The sequence below is a fragment of the Lissotriton vulgaris genome, unplaced genomic scaffold, assembly GCF_964263255.1.
Source record: "Lissotriton vulgaris unplaced genomic scaffold, aLisVul1.2 SCAFFOLD_341, whole genome shotgun sequence".
NCBI classification, from domain to species: Eukaryota; Metazoa; Chordata; class Amphibia; order Caudata; family Salamandridae; genus Lissotriton; species Lissotriton vulgaris.
The window spans coordinates 1,227,993-1,255,395 of record NW_028243854.1 but is presented as its reverse complement, the minus strand read 5'-3'; the positions used below and the strand labels follow the sequence as shown (position 1 = coordinate 1,255,395).

The window sequence follows — 27,403 nt, the reverse complement described above, 5'->3', positions numbered from 1 at the left end:
GTCAGCTGATGGCCAAGCTGAAATTGGTTGCTGCTGTGGGGGGGGATAAGGGGTGGCCTGTAGCCATGAGGTCTGTTTGTATATTTAAAATTAGTGACTTTTGTCCAGGGATAAAAATAAGTTAAGGACCGTGGTATAACACAGGTTTCACCATTTCCAGATGGCCAGTTTAGTATGTAATCGACTGCCCGGGGGTCTCTAAAATTGACCACCACGAGGTCACCCTCGATATCTTTAGTTCTCCTCCCCAGCCAATTGATCCGCCTAACATGAACTATGTCCCCGTCTATGTTAGGTGCGATCGGCCTATGCAACCTTAACCAATGAATAATTTTGTTTTTAAGGTCAGGAAATCCCTCCTTCTTGTTTTCTGATAATTGCGGGACACCCGTTAAGATCACCACATAGGGCACGGCTTCTGGGGGAATCTCTACTTGTGGGATCTTTTTCTGAGTCATTCTACTTCTGCCCTCGTCCCCTTGTACAATTTGGTTGTTACTCGATGGGGCCTTTGTGGGTGGTTTAGAGGGCCCTGCACCCAGCTCAATAGCTGGTGTTTTAGATTGTTTTGGTGTCGATATAATATGGTTTGGGGGCACAACTCCCCCCGAGGGCCCTGCTCCCAGCTCAGCAGCTGGTGTTTTAAGTTGTTTAGGTGGCGGAATATTATGAGTTGGGGGCACCATTCCCCCCGGGGGTTGACTAGTTTGCTTAGCCAGAGCAGGCGCGGGAGTAGTTCTAAATTTACTTTGCGATGTGTTCGGAGGGGGTATCGGCTGTACCACCACACTTCCCTTATTTTTGGTTTGGGCAGCTATACTAGTTATGGCGGCTTCCAATATAGTTAATCTAATTTCCACCTTTTTGATAGACTCATTAATGGGTAGGAGGAGGGATCTTAACAAAAATTCCAGGTTCGCTGATGCTACGGCCGGAATTGGAGGTGATGTGATAGGAGGGGTAGCTCTACCGATGTTATCAGGGACCTCGTCTTGTCTGATTGTTACAACTGGACAGGGACCCGGTGTGGCAACTACCTGTGGGGTGTGCTCCTGCTCAACTACCTGTGGGGTGTGCTCCTGCTCAACTATCTGTGGGGTGTGTTCCTGCTCAACCACTGTGGGCGTCTCAGATGAGGTCAGAATCTTAAACCCCTTACCAAACTCAGCGTGTAGTGTTTTTGCTTTGCCTATACCCACCCTATGTTTCCTTCTTTTTTTACTTGGGGGCGGGCGATGGGTCTGGGCGACGGGACAGATGTTAGCTTTCTGCTTCCTAGATTTAGATTTGTCAGTCACCCGACTGGCACTAGGGGTGGGTGAAACAATTATGATATTATCCTCAGGCAGACAAGGAGTAGCTACAAAATCACGAAACAGTAAGGGGATACCATCCTGACTTATATTATCCTCACTTGGGCCAATCGAGTCCCCTTCCCGGTTCAGTTCAAGGAGGCTGTCAGTGAGGGGTCTATGTTTCATATTCTCTACAGAGCGACGTCGCTCTGCCCTACGCTCCGCTAAGGTGAGATCCTTGTCTCCCTCGCTCCTCTTGGGAAAGTAATTCTCGAGGGATCCATTACGTAATCTGGGTTTTTTCCCCGGAGTTTCTACTTCGGTGGCCGTGTCCATTGTATGATATACTATGACCTCCGCTGGCAGATGAAAATGGTCAGGCCCAGCCCGGCCTCCTACGGCCCCTGACGGCCACAGACGGTCCCGCCCTTGTCCCGGGCTTCTCCCGGCGCCCTCCCGCGCGCTCCCGCGCAGCGGGAGAGACAGCTCCTTATGAAATGATCTTGGGTGACCTAGGGGGCGTGGCCGGCAGGGAGAGGAGCCCAGCTGTCACGGGCGCGCGGGGACTCCTGGGAGTTCGAGTCCACCCGCTCTACCCTCGCAGCCCTGCCGGTTCCTAACAAGCCCCAAGCAAGCTTCCCCACACTGCTGAGACCGCGAAGCGGGACCCGCGCAGCGGGTCCGGCGAGCAGCAGCGGCTCAGCAGGAAGGATTCTCCGTGAGGTCCGTGGTTAAAGAGGTCCGTGGCGTGGCAGAGTTCTGGTCTGTTTCCCGCTGGTGTGGGGGCTGAAGGATGCTTAAATCAGCAAGCAAACGATGGGGGCGTGGCCGGCAGGGAGAGGAGCCCAGCTGTCACGGGCGCGCGGGGACTCCTGGGAGTTCGAGTCCACCCGCTCTACCCTCGCAGCCCTGCCGGTTCCTAACAAGCCCCAAGCAAGCTTCCCCACACTGCTGAGACCGCGAAGCGGGACCCGCGCAGCGGGTCCGGCGAGCAGCAGCGGCTCAGCAGGAAGGATTCTCCGTGAGGTCCGTGGTTAAAGAGGTCCGTGGCGTGGCAGAGTTCTGGTCTGTTTCCCGCTGGTGTGGGGGCTGAAGGATGCTTAAATCAGCAAGCAAACGATGGGGGCGTGGCCGGCAGGGAGAGGAGCCCAGCTGTCACGGGCGCGCGGGGACTCCTGGGAGTTCGAGTCCACCCGCTCTACCCTCGCAGCCCTGCCGGTTCCTAACAAGCCCCAAGCAAGCTTCCCCACACTGCTGAGACCGCGAAGCGGGACCCGCACAGCGGGTCCGGCGAGCAGCAGCGGCTCAGCAGGAAGGATTCTCCGTGAGGTCCGTGGTTAAAGAGGTCCGTGGCGTGGCAGAGTTCTGGTCTGTTTCCCGCTGGTGTGGGGGCTGAAGGATGCTTAAATCAGCAAGCAAACGATGGGGGCGTGGCCGGCAGGGAGAGGAGCCCAGCTGTCACGGGCGCGCGGGGACTCCTGGGAGTTCGAGTCCACCCGCTCTACCCTCGCAGCCCTGCCGGTTCCTAACAAGCCCCAAGCAAGCTTCCCCACACTGCTGAGACCGCGAAGCGGGACCCGCACAGCGGGTCCGGCGAGCAGCAGCGGCTCAGCAGGAAGGATTCTCCGTGAGGTCCGTGGTTAAAGAGGTCCGTGGCGTGGCAGAGTTCTGGTCTGTTTCACTTTTCTATCAATATATAGTTCCCCTGTTTGGATATGTTTGGTGGACCTTCTCCTCTATTGATACTAAATGCGTTAGGCAAGGAAAGACTTATATTCACCTATTTGCCCCCATTTTACGGTTGCACTCCACCGCAGATGAATTCTTTGAATTCCTTTAATGAAAGCAACCGGCATTTAACTTTTGGAAGTCTTTCCTTGACTAACGCATTTCGGAGCACAGCTCCTTGTTCACAGGCTGCCACGGTGCTCGCAGGGTTTCTAAAAGGCATTCTCCTCCGCACTTAATTACCTCAATTACCCTTCAGTGGGTCTAAACAGGTGAGTTGACTGTTGTCACATGCTGGGATTTGTCGTGCCTTTCATTTCTATGTATATATAATAAAAATAAATATATGTATATATGTATATATATATATATATATATATATATATATATATATATATATATATATACATATAAGTATATATATAAGTGGCCTCAGACTTCTTTGTTTTAAGGAGTGTTCTTGGACATATATATATATATATATATATATATATATATATATATATATATATATATATATATATATATATATATATATATATATATATATATCTGCAATACCTCGCAGCAGCTGCGCTCTCCATTACGAATCACGAGGCAAGGACCAACTTTTTACCAGCATACATTTATTTGTCAAACAGACAGACTGCCATGACGCGTTTGGGCCGTCCCAGCGGCCTTGGTCACATATATATATATGCACAACATTGCACTGAGAATTCAACACACAAAAATGATTTCTGCCCGCTTTGTTTCTTTTATTTTTATTTTATCCCTTCTTTTGATGCTTCATTCAATACAGCACTACAGCCAACACGTGATTCGCGCCCAATCACGCTTCTTCAGGGCTCTCAAATCAGTATCTTTTGTTCATCCTGGTCTTTCTTTATTACTCTCTTCTGTTAACTTCTTTCTGGTTTGAACTAATTTCGTGCAGACTCCACCACACGCTTCAAAAGACCCCGGGGAGATTACCCTAGGGCCAAAATTACTTGAAAGGGGAGGGGGCCGCCATTACTGGTCCCAAGACTGGTTCACGTGCTATTTCCCAGGGAGCACACACCGAGGACTTATCCGTTTTCCAGTCCGCACCAGCGCAGGAAGCCTGCGTTTGCTCTCGCCTGGTGGGAGCATTTTCAAAACTCCTGCCAAGCTGGAGCAAACACAGAGTCTACTCCCAGTGGGCAGGAGCTTTAAAAATGCTCCCTCTCACTGGGAGCAGACTTTTGATCTGTTTCCCTGCCCCTACGGATGCGGGCACGAAACCAGATCAAAATATTGCTTCGCCCAGAGGGATTAGCATTAGTAGCTGCTACTTTCGGGCAGGGGCAATGCCATCTCCCGCTGCATGCAGGGAGCCGGCTCGGGCAGCGGGGGCCTTTGGACTCCCCCTGAGGCCCCCAACAAGTCTATGGTGCGTGCCCTGGGTGGGCACCAGGGCCCCCTTATTTAAAAAATGTGGTCCCTGGAGTATGGGGTCCCCGGGGTAAATAGCAGCTATAGGAGGGTGGCCACACAGCACCTGTCCCCTTAAAAAAAACACGCCCTGGGGGAAGGGGTCCCCATGGCCTTTTTAAGACTCAGGGAGGGGGTGCATGCACTTTCCTCACCTTAATATTTAGAAATAGCCCTAGGGGGTGGGGTCCCCAGGACCAAACAACAGACTCCGACAGGGGGCCGCATTCCCCTACTCCTCTTTATTTAAATGAGTGGCCCTGGAGGATGGGGTGCAAAGGGACTAACAAGGCTTGGGGAGGGGGTGTGAGCGGCCCCCCCTCCCCATTATTTTTAGTAATGGCTTTGTTGAATGGGGTCGCTAGGGCTTAGCATGGCTGTGGGGGGGTGTGACTGGCTTTGTGAGTGTTTTTAAAAAAAAAACATTTTTTTTTTCAGAGAGCTCAACAATCACATTATGGACAAATGTTGGCATCGTAGAAAAATAACAATTTATCTTAGTAAAAGAGAGTAGCAGTTTGCCTTATAAACCAAAACCACATTCTTAACACCTCCAGATAATAAGTGACATTAAAATATATTGTACAGTTAACCATTCCCCTTACTTTCCAAGATGTATGCATTTTATTTCGCTTTATCTCCTTCTCCCCCTCCTTATCCAACAAACCCCCACAATTGTTTATATTTAGGCGCAGATTTACAAGCCCCTTGCGCCACTTTTGCATCACTTTTCCCATGTTAAAAATTACGCAAAAGTGGCGCAAGGGCCTTGTAAATAAGCCCCTTAGTGGAAGAACCTGACCTTAGTGCGTCTCTTTTTTCCAGTTCCCCAATTCTGCATAATTCGGACCGCCACTGCTGAAACGTCGGGGTGTTTTCCATCTGCCAATTCTGCAGTATTAAAGATCTGGCGACTAATACTATAATGAATAAGCATTTATCCTGTTAGGGACTGATGTGCGTATCCAGGGAATATTCCAAAGCAGCAGTCTGAACATCTATGGCCGCAACCAGTTTTAAATTATGGAAACAACACCTCTCAATCTCATCCACAAATGTTTTTTTTTCGAGCAGCCACAAATACCCCCGTCCGTCACTGAACATCGAAAACATCTGTCGGGTATTTGAGGGCAAATTCTGTGCAAAAACACTGGAGTTATGTGTGATAGCCATTTCGCATAAAATTGAATGGTTCTGAAATCAGCCCCTTTCAATAAAGCAGAATTGAATTGATTTATCTTATCCCAGCCTGCTGCTCAGAGCTGAAGATTCTCTTCGGCCTGCCACTTATCTCGAGACTTCTCACATGTTTTATCACAAATATTTCGCCTAAGGATAGACATCCAGCACCTAATAGATCTATATATACTTGACTCTATCACTTCCTCTGTGAGGTCCAACCTTGATGCAAGCCTAGTTGGCTCTATTTCCTTTAAGAAATGCCTAATCTGTATATATGGCCACTGCAATGTATCTCTAAAATATCTAATATTGGTCTCGACTTCGCTCCATCTTTTCCAGGCTTCTATATTAATTAAAGCAAAAACCGCAAAGTAGCCATTTCTTTCCCATTCCTGTATGATACTTTTCTCTATCAACAGTCTGTCGCCTGTATAAATATTGGCCAGCTGTGTGGCGCCTTTAATGTTTGGCATATTATAGTACTTAAACATGTGTGCTATATTTAATTTATAAGTCATTGTAGTACCTTATATCTGACTTTCTTGGGTGTCTTGTAATTCGTAAAAAAAAAAAAAAATTCATATTCTTGGAAAAACAATGCTATAGAAAAATTATCCATATGGGGCAATCCGGGAGATTTAAAGATCCTGTAGGTATTATGTGCAAAATTCGCAAAATAATATTCCCTCAAATTGAGGAGCGTCAGTCCTCATTCCGTAGTTGATTTATACAAAGTGTCTACGAATCTAGGCATATTTTGGCCTATATAAAGGTGGAGAACAAACCCTTTATTATCATTTTAAACGTTTAATCTGTAAAGCGCATTGCATGGCAGAAAACAAAAAATGACATAAAGGTAAGACACATATACAAATGAAGGCAGCATGCCCTATTGACGAGAGTGGCAAAATTTGGGAAAATGTCATGAATATTCGTAAAACAGCGCCAAAGATATAGGCAAGTCAATAAACGCTTTTCCTATGGAAACTAGGTCTTAACTATAAACAAAAATTGAAAATGTAACTTTAACCCAAAGCCTGTTGTTTTTCAAGATGTGGTTTAGCAGCAGATATGCTCGACTGCAGCTGCCAGTGCGTCTTCTTTGCTCCCACCGAGTGGTGTTTTTGTGGGTGCACAGCTGGACTTCGACTTACTCTGAGGCCACCGATCGTCCCCTCCAGATTCTGTGCTGGACTTGGGCTGCGCCCTCAGATTAATCTGGGGGTTCAATCTCACTTTAGCCTCCCATTCAAATTCCTTCCCCCTTACAGAGCGTTTTGACTATTCCAGCTCTCCGTTCCGTATTTATCTGCTTCCTTCTTTCGTTTTGTACCCTGTCACGCCCCCTCCGTCTTCTCACTGGGTTTGGAGCTTTTTAAACGTTGCTTCCATTGCACTCCCCGTATGAGGGGACCTTTGAACCTGTGACCATGAGGTCAAACGCAGTCCCCTCCAGTGTGTGCATTAGCCCACTGAGCCACCAGACCCGGCTCTGGCCCAATCATAGATCCTGTCTTCGCTTCATCACCCAGGTCCAAATGTAGAACCCCTTTCTAGATAATACGTATTCTATTTCTGGTACAATCCAGACTTTTCTTTCTAATTAGGAACTACAATACGGGAGCCCCTTCCTTTTTCATCTCCTTATTAATTTGTTGCCATTATTATTTATATTCGTGCTGTTGCGGTTGTTAGGACTGTTGATGCTTTAGCCATTATCACTGTCACTTGAATTAGGACTTGCAGTTCACCCATAGGATATTGTTGAGTTGGTAGAAATATCTCCACTTGAAATATTATATTTGCGTGATATTATTGCTACCAGCTTCCAACTATCTATAATATATGGTTTACTACATATTGTATGCTATCTACATCATCTCCCCCCTTGTGCACCTTTCCTGTTTCTTCCTTTCCAGGTTTTATGAGTATCTCAGATGTTGTATCTTTTCATATCTGTATTATCTTTTTTGTGTTTAGAAATCTGAGAAGTTAACATTTCATAGTAATTTACTGTGTGGCCATAATTTGATTTATTGGTTATTCTATTTTTTATGAATTGTTTATAAACTGACATGTACTTCTCAATAAAAAATAAACAACAAAAAATCAAAGAAATGCCTCCGTCCTTCAATCACGTCTCAACACTGGACTATGTGTCCCTGAGTAAAGCCCTCTCAGACCAACTGCTGGACTTTTCAATCACGCACCCGCAGATCCATGGCCATCCAGCCCTAGCCGCCACCCTATCCCTACAAACATTCCGCCGCCACATCCTGGGCTCCACATCGGGGAAGAAATGCACAACTTACTGAGAAGAGTGATTGGTGCAGAATGAGCACAACGCGACTGGCGGCTTGGAAAACTGAATGGAAACAAGAGAGCGATAACAACTCTACATTAGTCCACACAGGCCAGATATAGTAATAGCCGTGCATTGCATTGTATTGTATTGATATTGTATTTATATAGCGCTTACTACCCCTGACGAGGCCTCAAAGTGCTTTTCGGCGGGTAGCCGCTACTCCGAAACCCAAAAAGAATTAGTAATGTAATGTAATGTAAAAAGAACTTCTAGAGCGCAGCTAACACCCAGCGGTTTCTTGGCGGTGGTGGTGGATTAGTATAGTGAAAATTGAGTTAATTTGAGCTGTGGGCATGAGAGTCCGTCAGTTGGTTTGAAACGGATAATGGGGTGATAGAAGAGGAACGCGTCTAAAAAGTGTCTTTCGGGAGATAATAGCCATAAGATGGGGTTTGGGATGCGTATAAGGAGCGATGGTGGGAAGAATCTCTAGAAATGGATTAGGAAGATATTCGTAGTAAAATGAGTTTTGGGATGAGTCAAAGGAGGGATCGGTGAGGGAAGAATTTACAGTGTTGTTTGGGAGATCATAGCATTAAAATGAGGTTTCGGGTGTTTCAAGGAGGGAGAGAGAAGGGACGCGTCTTGAAAGGGTTATTTTGGAGGTCATGATAGTAGGATGGGGTTTGGGATGAGTCGGGGAGTGGAGGTAGAGGATATATTGAGAGAGGTAAAGGGTGAAATACAGTGCAGTGCATTGGAAAGAGTCGAAGTAAAGTAATAAATATATAGATACGTACATATGCACATTTATATCAAGAAATATACATATCTAGAGACATATAATCAAATAAAATGTTTATATACTGTACATTTAGTTAGTGCGGTGGTCATGCGGGAAAGAGCCAACTCTTGAGTAGTCTTCTGAAGATACTTCTACCACTACATCGACGACTGCAAGGAAAAACAACTGATAGCACAGAGACACCTACAAGAAGGAAGGGGTTTAGTAAGGAAGTGAATCAACGCAAGACGATCCTGAGGAAAGCCAACAGGCAATTCAAACTACACGGGGACGAGGGTCATCGTAAAAAACTATACGTAGCTAGAAAGACCCACGACAGGCTCATAAGGCAGCACAAAAGACGACACCAGGAAACAAAATGGCTTCATGTCTTTAATCTCCTGAAACAAAGCAATCAGGCCCCATGCTGGAGGTATATTAACAACCTAAACGGCCATGTACAAGATGCACCAAACGGAGTGACCGCAGACAGATGGGTCAAGCATGTGAAAGCACTATACTGTGAGAATCCCATCGGAGATCACTGCCCCACTCGAAACATGCCACGAGAAAGGCAAGTGACCGACCGAATGTATCTCAGATTTGACTGACTGGAAGAGAACAGACCTGGCCCCAGCCCCACACCAGGAGACATCAGCATGGTCACTAAAGTCTTGAAGAAGAGCAGACAAGATGGGGCCCCTGGCCCACTGGGGCTGCCGGGAACCCTATTCACGGATTATTACTCTTTTTGGGCCCCCCTGCTGTCTACACTTCACCATATCCTGTTTCACAACGCCACAGTCCCGGATTCTTGGCGAGGATCAAAGCTACAATCAATACATAGCAAGCACTGGCAAAGCTAATAAGTCTTGCCTATGCAAGAGCTATTGGCTTTGTCAATGTGTTTTGCCCATGTTGTACACAAGTGTGGCTGCAGTTCAGCATGGATAAACACTAGAGGCATGGTGTGGGGTGGAGTAGATTGGAGTGTGGTAGATTGGGCTAGAGTGGAATGGGGAACATTGGATGTGTATAGAGTGGGGTAGGTTGGGGTAGCGTGGAGTGGGGTAGGTTGGCTGGTTTAGAGAAGAATAGGGTAGAATGGGCTAGATTGGGGCACCATGGAGTGGGGTAGATTGGTTTAGAGTGGAGTGGGGTAGAATGGGGTATATTATAGCGTGGTAGAGTGAGGTAGACTGGAGTGGAGTAGATTGGAGTGGAGTAGAGTGGGGTAGACTGGGTGGATTGGAGTGGAGTAGGAATGATGGGGTGGAGTGAACTGAGGTAGATAGAGGTAGATTGGAATGGGATAGAATGGAGTGGGGTAGATTGGCGTGGAATGGCGAATAATGGACTGGAGTGGAGTAGATTGGGCTATATTGGAGGGGGGTGGAGTGGAGTCGAGTAGAGTGGGTTGGGGTTGATGGGGTAGATTGGATTTGAATGGGGTAGATTGGAATGGAGTAGAGTGGAAAGGGCTAGATTGGGTGGAGTGACCTGGGGTAGATTGGAGTGGAGTGGTTTGAGGTAGACTGTAATGAAATGGAGTGGCGTATATTGGAGTGGATTGGGTCAGATTGGAGTGGGGTTGATTGTGTTGGGTTAGATTGGAGTGGAGTGGGGTAGATTGGAGTGGAGTGGGGTAAGTGGTGTGGAGGGGTCTAGAGTGGAGGAGTGTGGAGTGGAGTGGCAAGCTGTGTCATAGAGCGCCTTACATTGGAGTGTCGTACAGTGAACTAGAGTGGCATGGCATAGAGTGGTAGGGCATATTGTGGAGCACAATGTTGTAGAGTGGTGTAGAGTGGAGTAGTGTAAAGTAGCACAAGCTATAATGTGGAAAAAATGTCATTATCAAACATCATATTGAAATATTTGATTCTTCCACACTGCAGAATAACAAAAAAAATGTGCTTCATTTCCACATTTCTCATTCTGATGTATTCTGAAATATTAGCACAGTTCATTTTTGTTGTGTGCTAGAAAAAAATAACACCCTACAGCCTGTTCTCTCACACAGGTACTCAGCAAGACAGATTGTCACATAAATTCTCTGACTTTGAAGTCAGCCAAAGAAAGGTAAACACCAGTCTCCCTTGGAAGACAGAGTTTGACATTAGACCTCTGTCTTTGAGTGCTCAGCAAAAGCAACAAGATAAGAACAAGATTTAAAGGTCTGTTTACAGAAATCAAGTTTGTGGAAGAATACAGTAAACAAGGGATGGGCAACGGGAAGGACGAACTGAAGCTGGAGCCTTAAGCAAACAAAGCCAGCAAACAGAAAGACAGAAAATGTGAGTTATAAACCACAAAGCCAATGGTAAGAAAAGGCCGGTATGCATTCCTAGGTCAACTTTTTGAATCACCCCAACGTGTCTTAGGTAAACACCGAGAGCTAAAAAGGGAGATAATACGGACCCAAACAACTACAGAATTAAAGTGGTTAGACATCAAAGTAAAGGCTTTTGCTAGCACAACATCAATTGACCTGGAGAACTGGGTTAGGGAAGAGGGTATCCTGGCCAGGACTGGGCATAGTTTGCGGAGTTTTGCTACGTGGAACTCCGTGAAGTTACAAAACAATTCTGTGAAGTTCCGCGAGTGGCGGAGTGCAGTGTGAACTGCAGTTTGGTCTGGTATTCCTGCTGCTCGGGTAGGAATTCTACTTGAGTGGCAGCTCGTGCTCACAAACTTACAGCTCGCAAACTTACCGTTCCCGATCGCAAACTTACAGTTCGCGATTGCGAGCAGGAAAAAAACTCCACTGCACATCACAAAGCGGAATTTTCTGCACGCCACGAGCTACGCAGAGTGCAAAAAACTCCGCGAACGGAGCAAAGTTCACTGTCCAGGCCTAATTCTGCCATTCTATTAATCTGGAGTCAGAGAAGGGGCCTCCACTTTTGCCAATATTGTGTCATTAGCACACCTGGCAGGGCAAGAAAATTGCCCCAAAAAATCTCCCGGTTTTCGCAAGCTTTGTCGACTACACCACCGGATTCGACGGTGTGGACCGACATATACATTGGAACATATTATATAAATGGGGCACACCACAAAGACTGCTTGATGCAGTGAAAGCACTTTACTCCTTAACCTGGGTGAGAATCAAGGTCACGCACGACACGGGCGCCAGACAAGTTAATAAGGACCAAAGCTTAAGACAAGGCGGTGTTCTTTTTAACTTGCCTACAGCCGATCTTGGCCAATCTTTAAAAGCAGCAAACCTGTTAATTCCTCAAATCTGCCAGATGCAGCTCATGGACAATAGGATCCTGATGGATCACACCAAGCGTGGGATGCCGAAAGCCCTGGATACACTCGATTCATACAACACCAAGAATAAACTGCCTGTGAATTGTTCCAAAGCAAAGGTGGTCATATTGGGGCAACAAAGCAACAAGAGGAAGCACCGATGCCGATGGAGACTAGGATATGTGATCATACAGAGCGTCCTGAAGGATAACCCCCTGGTTGTAGGGTTTGCAGCTCACAGAAAGCCAAAATTGCACATTACCCGCATGGAGGAGAGGGAAGGCAGTCACATACGCTCTATGCAAAATTTAAACAAAGCTATATAGTCTCTCCACAGAGGCAATACAGAGGATAGGAAGAGCTTAACTCCTACCGATAGTTTGTTACGGTCAACACATTTTCCCTTGAGCTTTAGCAGCAAGCACGGAGAAGGTGCCATGCCAACCCTACACATGCATATTCAACCTCCATGCACCCGAAACTTATTTGTGTGCATGAAACTTGGCCTGAAAAACCCAAACCTGGAAAATAACGCTGCCTTCCTTAAGTACCATCACAGAACACTCACTTCGGCCCCAAACCCAACGAAAGAGGTACTGAAGAACCAATCACAGCTGGAAGGAATCCTTGGACAGACCACCTGACTGAAGCATGTATAAAACTGAGGCAGGCCTGGAGAAACTGGGAGCCCACTGCAGTCCAGCCCGCGACACCGAAGGCAGCCCGGAAAAAACAAGCTATGCTTCTCTCCAGGCAGGAGGACATCAAAGCAAGGTAAAGTAGCCGTAACATCAAGTACATAAAAAAATGATACGCGAAAACTCCCATCCAGCCGTATCTGAACAGCGCCCTAGGTAAGACACACTCAAGGAGATCCTCTACGCAAGACTCCTGTGGGAAACATCCAGTACCACGCGGGCATTGCATTGCAATGCCTTTACATCGCGGGTATTACAACGCAAGTTGTTTCAATGGAATAGTATGATTTACTATACCAACACCTTCCCTACTGTACGTAGACTGAGGTTGGAATAGTAAATCATACTATTCCTAAGTCCAGCGCCTTCCAACGCACGTAGTTGTAACGACTTGCGTTATAAAAACTGCAATCTAACGTTTGGCAATCATTTTGATCGCGTTGTAACGTCACATATTCGACTCCTGGTACTCACGATTAAAGAACTCAGTGGAAGAATGTAAATGTAATATGTTTCTTATATAGCTGCGGTGGAGCTGGCCTCTCTTGGTCCGGTCACTATGGAGGAAGCTCTTTCGGTTTTGAGGTCCATGAAGAGTGGCTCCCCGAAAGACCCAGCACCTATTAAATATCTCAAACAGGTGGCCTCTACCATTGGCGGCCCAGTGACAGACCTTATAAACTTGTCCTTCACTCAAGGGGTAGTTCCCCCTAGTTGGAAAGGGGCGGTGGTTAAGGCTCTTTTGAAAAAGCCTAACCTGGATCCCGCCGACCTCGCCAACTTTCGGCCTATCTCCCTGCTGCCGGGTATTAGTAAGGTGGCTGAGAAGCTGGTGAACAGTCGCCTCTCGGACTTCTTGGAAGCTAACTCCCTCCTGGGCGACTCCCAAACGGGTTTTCGTCCCGGTCAGGGGACTGACACCGCCCTGCTGGCGGTCGTGGAGAATGCAAGGAGCATTCTGGATTCGGGGGGATCAGTGGCAGTGATCCTCCTGGACCTCAGCGCTGCTTTTGACACCGTGGACCATCAGGTGCTTCTCCAACGGCTGTCGGGGGTGGGGGTCACTGGTCTGGCTCTCAAATGGTTTGCTACCTTCTTGGAAGGTCGTACATTTGAGGTGTGGGAAGGCCATGAAAAATCATCTTCAATCCCTCTCCAGTGTGGTGTGCCACAGGGCTCTTCATTGAGCCCTACCCTATTCAACGTTTACATGGCCCCCCTGGAGAGTGTGGTACTGCCGCTGGGTATTAAAATCATCAGTTATGCTGATGATACTCAGCTGGTGGTAGGCCTTTCCCAGTCGGCGCACCATCCCGACCGGCTGCACGCGTGTCTTGAGAAGATCTACACGTGGATGTGCAGCTCAGCACTAAAGCTAAATGGCTCCAAGACGGAACTGATGCTGCTGGGGAACTCTTTTCCATCCTTGTCCCCCAGCAGCTGGCCTGACTGTCTGGGACCGGTACCCACCCCCAAGCAGGAGATCAAGAGCCTGGGGGTGTGGCTGGAGCAGGACCTTTTGTTTAAAACTCATGCTAAAAAGACTGCTGGCGTGTGTTTTGGCCTGCTCCGTTCAGCCCGGAAGATTCTACCTCTGCTCCCAGTGGCCACTAGGAGGCTTCTCATCCAGGGACTTATCATCTCGCGGCTGGATTTCAGCAACGCGTTATTCCTGGGCGCACCCGAATCTACCCTGAACAAACTGCAGCAAGTGGAGAACGCGGCCGCCAGGCTCTTGACGGGTCTCCCCAGGCGTCAGTCTGCTCGCCCGGCGTTGAGGGCATTGTACTGGCTCCCTGTTAGGGACAGGGTGAAATTCAAGTCACTCTGTATTGCCCATAAAGTTCTGCATGGGGTAGGTCCACCTATTCTGGGGGAGATGGTCCAGCCCTACAAGGCCCCCCGCTCTCTTCGCTCTGACCATCAACATCTTCTTCAAGTTGGGAGGGTGAAGAAGGCCAGAACGGGTGGCAGAAGGTTCTCGATAAATGTGGCCACCTTGTGGAATTCACTGCCCCTACAACTGCGCTCGGAAGCCAGTCTTCTCCGGTTCCGTAAACTTTTAAAAACTTTTTTGTTTTCTGCTTAATCCCTGCATTCTTTTGGTAGTGTTATTTTCTGGTGAGCGCTGGGATGCCTACGGGTAACCAGGCGCTATACAAAACTCAGAATAATAATAATAATAATAGCGCGGGCTACACTCCAGGGAGCATCTTTGCGCTTTTAGAAAGAGAACCTGAATCCTGAAACCGGGGGTCTGGTGGATTGGTACAGTTTAGATTAGGGATATACTTTGTATTTCGGATAGAGTACAGATCCAAGTTTTGAGGGTCTTTCTAAAGATGGATTCAGTGGGGATTAGGCGGAAGTGTGGTGGGAGCGTGTTCCAAGCTTTGGAGCCTAGGACTGCCAGGGCTTTCCCTCCTCTCGTCTTGAGTCCAAACTTGGGAATGGTGAGGAGGTCGGCAGTTTGGGATCTAAGACATCGTGAGGGGGTGTAGTGTTTGAACATACTCTGTATGTAGCTGGGTCCTTTCCCATTAAAGGCTCTGTAGGTGATCAGGAGTATTTTAAAGAGCACCCGTTTGTGGATTGGCAGCCAGTGCAGGATGTTCAGTGCTGCTGTGGCTGATGTCCTCCTTTTCCATCCTAACACCAGTCTGGCTGCGGCGTGCTGCACCATTTGTAGTTTGTGGCAGATTACTCTGTTGGTCCCTGCATAAAGGCTGTTGCAGTATTCGATGCTGGAGGTTATAAGGGCTACTGCAACCATTTTCCTTGCTGAGAGGGGAATCAGATCGAAGAATCTTCTGAGTCCTTTTATAATGCCAAAGCAGGTCCCTGCTACGGCCACTGCTTGCTGTTTGAAACTAAGGGTGGGGTCGAATTTTATCCCTAGGTCTCGGACTGAGAGGGCGATATTGGGGGGGGGGGGGCAATGGCATCCTCTGGCCACCAGGATTCAGGATTGAATTGATTTCCTTTACCAAAAGGTAAAATCTCAGTTTTACCTGAGTTACACTTCAGGTGGTTCATGTCCGTCCATTTGAACGTAGCTTTAAGGCAGTTCTTGAGTTTCATTTCAGCTCCACCGGTATTGTCCTCCATGACCAGAATGAGCTGTGTATCATCTGCGTAAGATATGGTATCTATGCCATAAGATGATATGAGGGCAATTAAGGGGGCCATGTATATTTTAAAGAGCATGGGGCTCAAACAGGAGCCCTGGGGCACTCCTGATCCTAGTAGTTTTTCTTCTGACCTATATTGACCTAAGATGACAACTTGTCGTCTATTTTCTAGGAAGCTTTTAAGCCATTTCAGCACATTTCCGGCGATCCCTACCGCGGCTAGACGGTTTATCAGGATGGTATGGAAGCAACTGGTCAGCCTCGGGTCGGAGCATCCATCACAAATCCGCCCGGCCCTTGAAATGCACGAGGCCCTTGAATAAAACCAGTATTTCTATCCAACGGGTGTGTACATGCAGGGAAGCGAAGGGGCGACTCTTCTCTGCGGAAATTCCTGCAGAGTTGGCAAGATTTGGGAAATACATGGCTGTCACCCAAAGACTTTTATTAGGTTAAGCTTTATAAAATCACGGAATATCACACAATCATCTGATCTTTCCAAACACACACCACAGCCGACTCCCAACAAGGCCGGAGCAGTGCTTAATTTGTAAAAAGAAAATAAGTGCCAGGGCTCTTGTCAGAGGCCACTGCAGCTTGCACCACACATCGCCCTTGCCATATTTCCAATGATAGTAACAACACAACTCCTAATCCTAGCACTCCGACAAGTGTGACAGTGCTGACTATTTCAGGTCTCCAAAGTTATAAGAATGGCTAGAGCGGCAGGTAATAGTCATTTTTAATGTGTATTGAATTGGTAATTACTTGTTTTTGTGGTAATCTCTAAGCTAGTCAGACAGCGCCACCTTGTGACAGACTGTCACAAGTGCCGGTGCTGAGCACCAGAAACCACATGCTCAAATTAAGTACTGGGACGGGGTACGTGCGCAGTGAGTGAGAGAGTGAAAGCAGTGGCGGCTGGATCACTCAGGTGTGGAGGGTGAATGCAGACCGAGTGCAGGCTCCCCTCGGCCCCATTGGATGGATGTGCTGTACACAGCTTAGTTGGGGATGCGGGGGGGGGGAGACAATTGGCTATCACTCCTCCATCCATGGGGGTGATCTGAAGGGCTGCGTGAGGAAGGCCAGACTACCAATATTCCTGGTACAAAAGGGTGCACAGCAGGGGGGGCAGCCGCGGTCGGCAGTGGAGTTCCAGCAGGGGGGTGACATGGGGAGGGGGAGGGGCAGGGTGGGGGATAGTAATGTATGGATAACGGAGTTTAACAGGTAAGTAAACCTATAAAGAAATAAAACGAATTTCGTTGCGCGCACTGCATCACCAAAATTGATTCGCTGGCAGCCTCAGCCTGGCAGGCTGCCAGCGGATGGGCACAACTTTGGCATCACGATGGCCCTTATTCCCCGAGTCAGAAAAGGGTGCCTGGCAGGACTCTTCCATTTCCCACAGGTGGTGGGGGTGCCCAGAGTAAGGGATGGCGCGAGAATTAGAGCGGGGGGAGATGGGGGGGGGGTGTAATTTAGGCTCCTCCAGCCTCAGCCGGGCAGGGGGGCTGCACCCCTTGTGCCCCCCTCCCCCTTTGAACCAAGGTCTATGAATATCAGAGCCTTCTGCTATCAGCCAGTGAGGAACTGTAGAAGGTTCCTGAATAAAAGTAAACAATTGGGATTTGAAAAATATTTTAGCGGTAAAAACATGAAAATGAATGTGAAACGGTTTATTCACAAAGAGGGTGATTTAGAAGAAAATCTTCCCTTCAGAAAGATATACAAGCCCCAGGAAAACATAAAAATGTAGATTAAGTAAGTAGTACTAGAACACGGGACAGCTGGGAGCTCCCCTGCAGAGAATGGACTGGCAGAGGGCCAGTAATGGCTGGTAAAGGCCTTCTGTTTCAGGATTACAGGGATTGTCTGTGTGTGTCTTCCAGTTCCATGAAGAACATTCTGTGCTCAGTAGGTGGAATGTTCTAATAGCCTCACAGCCCTTCTGCCGCAGGCAGTGCTGTGCTTCGGCCAAAGACTTCAGTACAGGGCATATAACAGGCAGTATATAGCCCTCGACAGCAGCCACGGGCAGTACTGTGGGTATCTGTGATCGAGGTACGTGATAGTCAATCGCGACCTGACCAGGCGCACAGCTTACTACATTTCTTGCCTCCTAATTCCACCTTTTCAATCAATTTCGTGATCTGAATTCTTTACATTTGTCTTTTATTTACATTCTGATACTTTTATCAGCTTTTATGACAACTTTTGTTGTTATGAATCAATAACAATATATGTATAGAGATTGATCTCGACAGACTCTAATTGAAAACTATGGATAAAAGTATCAGAATGCAAATAAAAGACAAATGTAAAGAATTCAGATCAAGAAATTGATTGAAAAAGTGGAATTAGGAGGCAACAAATGTAGTAAGCTGGGCGCCTGGTCAGGTCGCGATTGACTATCACGTACCTCGATCAATAGATAAGCACGCTAAGGTTAGAAGAATCTGTAAAAAGTTTTTGTTTACACATTATAGTAGCATCTAAAACAAAGGTGTGCCAGTGACGCCCATATATTAGTGAATTAAGTACTGTGGTTCGCCCAATGACTTACGTTCAGGGCGTTTAACAACTGGTAGAGCCGGCGACAGCAGCTACAAGCAGTACTGTGGTTATGCCAAAGACTGGCGTTCAGGGCGTTTAACAACTGGTAGAGCCCTCGACAGCAGCTGCAAGCAGCACGGTGGTTATGCCAATGACTTGCGTTCAGGGCGTTTAACAACTGGTAGAGCCCGCGACAGCGGCTACAAGCAGCACTGTGGTTCGCCCAATGACTGGCGTTCAGGGCGTTTAACAACTGGTAGAGCCCTCGACAGCGGCTACAAGCAGCACTGTGGTTATGCCAATGACTTGCGTTCAGGGCGTTTAACAACTGGTAGAGCCCGCGACAGCAGCTACAAGCAGCACTGTGGTTATGCCAATGACTGGCGTTCAGGGCGCTTAACACCAGGTAGAGCCCTCGACAGCAGCTACATCTACTCGAGGCGCAGAGAGAAGCAGCGCCCTCTTGTGCTGCGCATGGTGCAGTTAGGCTGTTAGCGTCAATTTTCCAGAACGGGACAAACTTCCGGCGATGAAAATCAGCGCGAATGGTGCATAATGCACTCCGCCGCTTGCGGAGCTCTGCGTAGCGCATCGGAGTTCTTTGGTCACTTCTATGCGGAACTCTGCAAAATCCCCCCGGGTCTCCTCAGAATGACTCGCTCCTCGACGACTTAGTTCTGAGGAGATGGCAGTGGAAAGCTCAACTCCTCAGCCATTCTTTTTTTTTTTTTTTTAGATATTTATCCCAACAACGACAATCATATCATCTTGTGATCCACAATAAGACATAATTCGCCATCACATAATATTACACTTCGGACTCCTCAGCCATTCTTGATCAGAGGAGACCCAGGGCGGTGGAATGACCCTTCATTCCAGTTTTTTTTTTATTCTCAGCTCAAAGAATGACAGTCTGGGCTACGGAATGACTATCTCGTCCACCTCTCAGTCCTCAGGAGGGGGGTGCAGTGGAATGTCCCGCTCCTCAGCCATTCCCTCTTCCAGGAGGCTCAGGACTCTGGAATGACCGGTCATTCACATCTCCTCAGCCCTCTCAGCTCAAAGGGTGATGGCCAGGGCTATGGAATGACAAGCCCCCATGCCCCTCAGATCTTAAGTGGGGAGGGAAGTGGAATGCCTCGCTCCGCAGCCATTCCCTCTCACAGGAGGCCCAGGACTGTGGAGCACCAGTCAGTCACTTCTCCTCAGCCCTCTCAGCTCAAAGGGTGATGGCCCTGGGTACAGAACGATGGGCTCCTTGGCCCTCAACTTGGCGGTGGCCCAGGATTATGCAGTTGCATTATTTTTGTCCACCCTTGCTTAGAGGAGGCCGGGCTGTTGAATGTCTAGCTCCACAGCCCTCCACTGTCATAGATCCTCAGCCATCTCTCAGAGGAGGCCCGGGCTGTTGATTGTCTGGCTCCACAGCTATCCACTGTCAGACCTCCTCAGTCATCTCTAGTCAAAGGAGGCCCGGGCGTTTGATTGTCTGGCTTCACACCCCCACTGTCAGAGCTCCTCAGCAGTCTCTAGTCAGAGGAGGCCCGGGCTGTTGATTGTCTGGCTCCACAGCCCTCCACTGTCAGAGATCCTAAGCCATCTCTCAGAGAAGGCCCGGGCTGTTGATTGTCTGGCCCCACAGCCCTCCACTGTCAGAGCTCCTCAGTCGTCTCTCAGAGGAGGCCCGGGCTGTTGAATGTCTAGCTCCACAGCCCTCCACTGTCAGAGATCCTCAGCCATCTCTCAGAGGAGGCCCGGGCTGTTGATTGTCTGGCTCCACAGCCCTCCACTGTCAGAGATCCTAAGCCATCTCTCAGAGAAGGCCCGGGCTGTTGATTGTCTGGCCCCACAGCCCTCCACTGTCAGAGCTCCTCAGTCGTCTCTCAGAGGAGGCCCGGGCTGTTGAATGTCTGGCCCCACAGCCCTCCACTGTCAGAGATCCTCAGCCATCTCTCAGAGGAGGCCCGGGCTGTTGATTGTCTGGCTCCACAGTCCTCCACTGTCAGAGCTCCTCAGCCATTTCTCAGAGGAGGCCTGTGCTGTTGATTGTCTGGCTCCACAGTCCTCCACTGTCAGAGCTCCTCAGTCATCTCTAGTCAGAGGAGGCCCGGGCTGTTGATTGTCTGGCTCCACGGCCCTCCACTGTCAGAGATCCTAAGCCATCTCTCAGAGAAGGCCCGGGCTGTTGATTGTCTGGCTCCACAGCCCTCCACTGTCAGAGCTCCTCAGTCGTCTCTCAGAGGAGGCCTGGGCTGTTGAATGTCTAGCTCCACAGCCCTCCACTGTCAGAGATCCTCAGCTATCTCTCAGAGGAGGCCCGGGCTGTTGATTGTCTGGCTCCACAGTCCTCCACTGTTAGAGCTCCTCAGTCATCTCTAGTCAGAGGAGGCCCGGGCTGGTGATTGTCTGGCTCCACAGTCCTCCACTGTCAGAGCTCCTCAGTCATCTATAGTCAGAGGAGGCCCGGGCTGTTGATTGTCTGGCTCCACAGCCCTCCACTGTCAGAGATCCTAAGCCATCTCTCAGAGAAGACCCGGGCTGTTGATTGTCTGGCCCCACAGCCCTCCACTGTCAGAGCTCCTCAGCCATCTCTCTGAGGAGGCCCGGGCTGTTGAATGTCTAGCTCCACAGCCCTCCACTGTCAGAGATCCTCAGCCATCTCTCAGAGGAGGCCCGGGCTGTTGATTGTCTGGCTCCACAGCCCTCCACTGTCAGAGCTCCTCAGCCGTCTCTAGTCAGAGGAGGCCCGGCCTGTTGATTGTCTGGCTCCACAGCCCTCCACTGTCAGAGATCCTAAGAGATCTCTCAGAGAAGACCCGGGCTGTTGATTGTCTGGCCCCACAGCCCTCCACTGTCAGAGCTCCTCAGTCGTCTCTCAGAGGAGGCCCGGGCTGTTGATTGTCTGGCCCCACAGCCCTCCACTGTCAGAGCTCCTCAGTCGTCTCTCAGAGGAGGCCCGGGCTGTTGATTGTCTGGCTCCACAGCCCTCCACTGTCAGAGCTCCTCGGCCTTCTCTAGTCAGAGGAGGCCCAGGCTGTTGAATCTCTGACTCCACAGCCCTCCACTGTCAGAGCTCCTCAGCCGTCTCTCAGAGGAGGCCCAGGCTGTTGATTGTCGTGCTCCACAGTCCTCCACTGTCAGAGCTCCTCAGCCGTCTCTCAGAGGAGGCCCAGGCTGTTGATTGTCGTGCTCCACAGTCCTCCACTGTCAGAGCTCCTCAGTCGTCTCTCAGAGGAGGCCCGGGCTGTTGATTGTCTGGCTCCACATCCCTCCACCGTCAGAGCTCCTCAGCCTTCTCTAGTCAGAGGAGGTCCAGGCTGTTGATCGTCTTGCCCCACAGTCCTCCACTGTCAGAGCTCCTCAGCCGTCTCTCAGAGTAGGCCCGGGCTGTTGATTGTCTGGCTCCACAGCCCTCCACTGTCAGAGTTCCTCAGCCATCTCTCAGAGTAGGCCCAGGCTGTTGATTGTCATGCTCCACAGTCCTCCACTGTCAGAGTTCCTCAGCCATCTCTCAGAGTAGGCCCGGGCGTTTGATTGTCTGGCTTCACACTCCCCACTGTCAGAGCTCCTCAGCCATCTCTAGTCAGAGTAGGTCCAGGCTGTTGATCGTCTTGCCCCACAGTCCTCCACTGTCAGAGCTCCTCAGCCGTCTCTCAGAGTAGGCCCGGGCTGTTGATTGTCTGGCTCCACAGCCCTCCACTGTCAGAGTTCCTCAGCCATCTCTCAGAGGAGGCCAAGGCTGTTGGTTGTCTTGTCCCACAGTCCTCCACTGTCAGAGTTCCTCAGCCTTCTCTAGTCAGAGGAGGCCCGGGCTGTTGATTGTCTGGCTCCAGAGCCCTCCACTGTCAGAGCTCCTCAGTCGTCTCTCAGAGGAGGCCCAGGCTGTTGGTTGTCTTGTCCCACAGTCCTCCACTGTCAGAGTTCCTCAGTCATCTCTAGTCAGAGGAGGCCTGGGCTGTTGAATGTCTTGCTCCACAGCCCTCCACTGTCAGAGCTCCTCAGCCGTCTCTCAGTGGAGGCCTGGGCTGTTGATTGTCAAGCTCCACAGCCCTCAAGCTCTGATGAGTCTCAGTGCTGTGTCATTCTAACCAGACCGGCGCTCTGAATAGACAGGTACTGGCAGGTACTCAGTACCCACACTCCTCGAGGTTGAAAGGGACAGAACCGGGCAGGCCCCACCCCTCACCCCTCCCTGCTCGGAAGAGACTGGGGGAGCTGATGAATTTCTGGCTCAAGGTCACAGGAGGGACATGGCTGAGGAATGCGGCGATCCCCACCCCTCAGCCAGTGTGACCTGTGGACAGGGCCTGGGCGGGGGAGGGGCTGGGGTGCCAGGCATGTGGGTGGGCAGTGGCTGGGGTGGGCTGGGGAGGACAGGGGCTGGTGTGAGGGGCAGTGGAGGACAGGTGCCTGTCTTCCGAGGGAGGGGGCGGGCAGGGCTGGGCCGGACAGGGGTGGGGAGGGGGGGCTGGTTTTGTGGGGCCTGGCACCCCCACCCCGTCAGCCTGAATGGGATTAGCACAGTCGGCTTCTCCCCGCAGTGAGATGTTTTCGGTTGCATTTACACAATCACTTATTCACACGGTCTCCATGGCGACGGCCAGGCCTGCCACAGACACTTTCTTGTTCAAGGCCTCGTCCCCCTCTTCTTCCTCTTCCAATCGATTCCTGTCGCTATTCAGACCCCCGGCCTCCGCCCCACTCCCCCCCTTCCTGCCCCGAAACATTAACTAACGCCTCGCCTGCTCCCGGGTCCCAAACAACTAGGGTAAACAGCTCAGTGTGTTAATGCACCTGCTGCAGACGCCCGCCTGTTTACCCTGAGGGAGGTAGCTGGGTTGGTTAGTGCTCATGCAGCTAATATTTGTGTAGCCTGCAGGTCATTGGGCCCAATTCCAATCCGATAGGACAGTGGGTTAAAGCACCTGCCAGGTACATATGCGCGAACTTTAAAGTTCAGAGACGTGAATTTCGGTTAACAACCTTCGATATTTGCAAGAAAGACTCCGCCTTTCATCCTATTCAGGTTGATGAATCATCAACCTGATGAATACGAGTGAGCTGAGCAGTGATCACACAAATAGACAAGTTACATAAATAATTAACATTTAGGGTTTCAAGAGCTCCCACTCCAGGGTCATGGTCGGCGCTGGGGACAGGCCAGACTTGGCCAAGAGAGGAAAACTGCGACTTCCAACATGTTGTCGATCGCTGCACAGGTCCTGCTTGGCTGTGAGGAATAGTAACAAACAGACGCCCTCTTCCTTCCCCACGAGCTGCGCCCTCCCTTACTCTCTCTTCCTTCCACACGAGCTACTCCCTCACAAATGTTGCGCTCTCCCTTACTCTCCCTTTCTTCTCCACGTGTTGCTCCCTCCCTTCAATCAATCAATCAATCATGACATTTGTATAGCGCGCTACTCACCCGGAAGGGTCTCAAGGTGCTGGGGGAGAGGGGTGCCTCCCTTAATCTCCCTTTCTTCCCCAAATGTTGCCTCCTCCCTTACTCTCCCTTGCTTCCCCGCGTTGCACCCTCCCTTAACTCTCCCTTTCTTCTCCACGTGCTACTCCCTCCCTTACTCTCCCTTTCTTCCCCATGTGTTGCTCCCTCCCTTACTCACCCTTTCTTCCTCATGTGTTGCTCCCTCCCTTACTCTCCCTTTCTTCCCCACGTGTTGCTCCCTCCCTTACTCTCCCTTTCTTCCCCACGTGTTCCTCCCTTCCTTACTCTCCCTTTCTTCCCCACGTGTTGCTCCCTCCCTTACTCTCCCTTTCTTCCCCACGTGTTCCTCCCTTCCTTACTCTCCCTTTCTTCCCCACGTGTTGCTCCCTCCCTTACTCTCCCTTTCTACCCCACGTGTTGCTCCCTCACTTACTCTCCCTTTCTTCTCCATGTGTTGCTCCCTCCCTTACTCTCCCTTTCTTCCTCACGTGTTGCTCCCTCCCTTACTCTCCATTTTCCCCCCACGTGTTGCCCCCTCCCTTACTCTCCCTTTCTTACCCACGTGTTGCTCCCTCCCTTACTCTCCCTTTCTTCCCCACGTTGCTCCCTCCCTTACTCTCCCTTTCTTCCCAATGTGTTGCTCCCTCCCTTACTCTCCCTTTCTTCCCCATGTGTTGCTCCCTCCCTTACTCTCCCTTTCTTCCACACGTGTTGCTCCCTCCCTAACTCTCCCTTTCTTCCCCACGTGTTGCTCCCTTCCTTACTCTCCCTTTCTTCCACCCGTGTTGCACCCTCCCTTACTCTTCCTTTCTTCCCCACATGTTGCCCCCTCCCTTTCTTCCCCACGTGTTGCTCCCTCCCTTACTCTCCCTTTCTTCCCCACGTGTTGCTCCCTTCCTTACTCTCCCTTTCTTCCACACGTGTTGCGCCCTCCCTTACTCTCCCTTTCTTCCCCGTGTTGCCCCTTCCCTTACTCTCCCTTTCTTTCCCACGTGTTGCTTCCTCCCTTACTCTCCCTTTCTTACCCACGTGTTGCTCCCTCCCTTACTCTCCCTTTCTTCCCCGTGTTGCTCCCTCCCTTACTCTCCCTTTCTTCCCCATGTGTTGCTCCCTTCCCTACTCTCCATTTCTTCCCCATTTGTTGCTCCCTCCCTTACTCTCCCTTTCTTCCCCATGTGTTGCTCCCTCCCTTACTCTCCCTTTCTTCCCCATGTGTTGCCCCCTCCCTTACTCTCACTTTCTTCCCCACGTGTTGCTCCCTCCCTTACTCTCCCTTTCTTCCCCACATGTTGCCCCTTCCCTTACTCTCCCTTTCTTACCCACGTGTTGCTCCCTCCCTTACTCTCCCTTTCTCCCCCACGTGTTGCCCCTCCCTTACTCTCCCTTTCTTCACCACGTGTTGCTCCCTCCCTTACTCTCCATTTCCCCCCCCACGTGTTGCCCCCTCCCCTACTCTCTCTTTCTTACCCACGTGTTACTCCCTCCCTTGCTCTCCCTTTCTTCCCCATGTGTTGCTCCCTCCCTTACTCTCCCTTTCTTCCCCATGTGTTGCCCCCTCCCTTACTCTTCCTTTCTTCCCCGTGTGTTGCTCCTCCCTTACTCTCCCTTTCTTCCCCACGTGTTGCTCGCTCCCTTACTCTCCTTTTCTTCCCCGTGTTGCTCCCTCCCTTACTCTCCCTTTCTTCCCCACGTTGCCTGTTCCCTTGCTCTCTCTTCATTACCTACTTGTTCCTTCCATACGACATGTCTTTCTCCCCCTATTACTTCCTCTCCTTATGTTGCTGGCTCCCTTACTCTTGCTACCTTATCTATGTTACTCCCTTCCGTCCATGCTGCTCCCTTCCTCCTCGAGGTTACTCTCTTCCTCAGTTTCTCTTCCACCTAACATGTTGCAACCTTCCTTCCCCCTGTGTTGCTTCCTTCCTTATGTCCCCTTCCTCACCCAGTGTATCTCCCTTCCGTTCCCACACTTTGCTCCTTCCTTGTTCTCCATTCCCTCTTCAGGTTGGGCCCTTTCTAGCCCCTCCTTCCTTCCCCCACACACTGTTGCTCTCTTTCTTTCCCACCCGATGCTCCCTTCCTAGCCTGGCTCTCCCTTCCTGCCACGCATCTTGCTTCTTTCATTCCGCCATCAGCCTGGGATGGCGCGGCCGATGGGCCTGTGACTCCCTCTGTTAGGCAGTACCGCCTGCTTGGGCAGTCTCGGACGCACCGCACGCGAACAGCACGAAAAGCTGTTGCAACATCGTTTAGATACATATACGGAACTCAACATCATATCCTACGCCGACGACACCAAGCGCATATTCTGACTCGCAGCAGACCGCTCCACCACGAGGGCCAACGTCCACAACTGCATGACGTACAGCTGTCGGGAGCTCAACACTCCACACGATGGTAATGATGATGTTTGAAAACAAAACCTCCCGGTGGAACGACACCTGGTGGCCGGCTGGACTCGGACCTCCTCCCACATCAACAGACCACGCCTGCAACTTCGACCTCATCCTGGACAGCAAATTCACCATGAAACGAAAGATCAACACACAGTCTCCGCCGCCTTCTTCCACACTCTCTGCATGCTGGAAGGATCTTTAAATGGCCCCCCGTCAGCACCAGGAAAACCGCCACTTAAGCCATTGTCACTAGCCGACTACGGCAACGCACTGTACGCAGGAACCACCACTGAACTCATGAGGAGACTCCAGACGATACAGGACTCAGCAGCCAGACGCATCCTAAACTCTCCCAAATGGGTCCGCATCAGCCCCCACCTCCGAAACCTCCACTGGCTCCCCGTCCAGAAAGGATGCTGATTCAAGATACTTGCGCACGCCTACAAAGCTCTCCACGACCAAGGACCGACATACAGCAACCACTGCCTGAACCTCCACAACCCTCCAGAGATCTTCGTGGAGACCGTTCCTTATCCTACCTCGCTCCCAACTCCTGGAACGGCCTCCCCTCCACCTCCGGTCAGCGCCCCCTCTGGTGGAATTCAGGAGGAAGCTCAAGACCTGGCTTTTCCTCTGAGTGGGTGACTCGCCACACCCCAGGAATAGGTATTGATTGATTGACACACATTAAGTTATTGTCAGAGGCAGATTCAATGTAGGCTGCTGGAGTGGTCACAGCATGAGGTGCGCCCCCCACTGACTCCCTCAGGGTGTCACAGGGGCCTCAAAGAGCTGCTGATAGGAATCCATTGGCACTTGCTCTGCAGAGGACCATGGCAGGGGATAGCGGGAGAGTTGGGTGGTGGGGGGTCGGTGAGAGGCAGGGAGGGAGCTCCTCAGTTCATTTTTGTCCCCCCCCCTCCATGGAAAATGGAGGAATCCATGAGTCTCTGCTACTCTTCCTTGCCTGCTCCACACCAATTCCTGCAGGCTCCAGTGGGAGGCTGTGGCCTTAGCTGACTTTGAAACTGAGAAACCAGGTTGGAGTCCCAGCGTCGGCTCAGCATCCTGTGATTCTGGGCAAATCACTCAAGCCACCTGAGCCAAGAAAGAAATGAATCCGACCTTCTGTAATGTTTATGTAAAGCGCTACAAAACCTCTGCGCCGCGTG

General features: G+C 50.2%; 1 protein-coding gene across 1 annotated transcript in view; it reads right to left on the bottom strand.

Moving 5' to 3' along the window:
* Positions 1-27,403, bottom strand: part of LOC147668220 (neuroligin-3-like) — a gene marked incomplete at its 3' end in the record, with an annotated part of 513,603 nt that overhangs the window by 414,369 nt on the left and 71,831 nt on the right. The window lies entirely within an intron of this gene.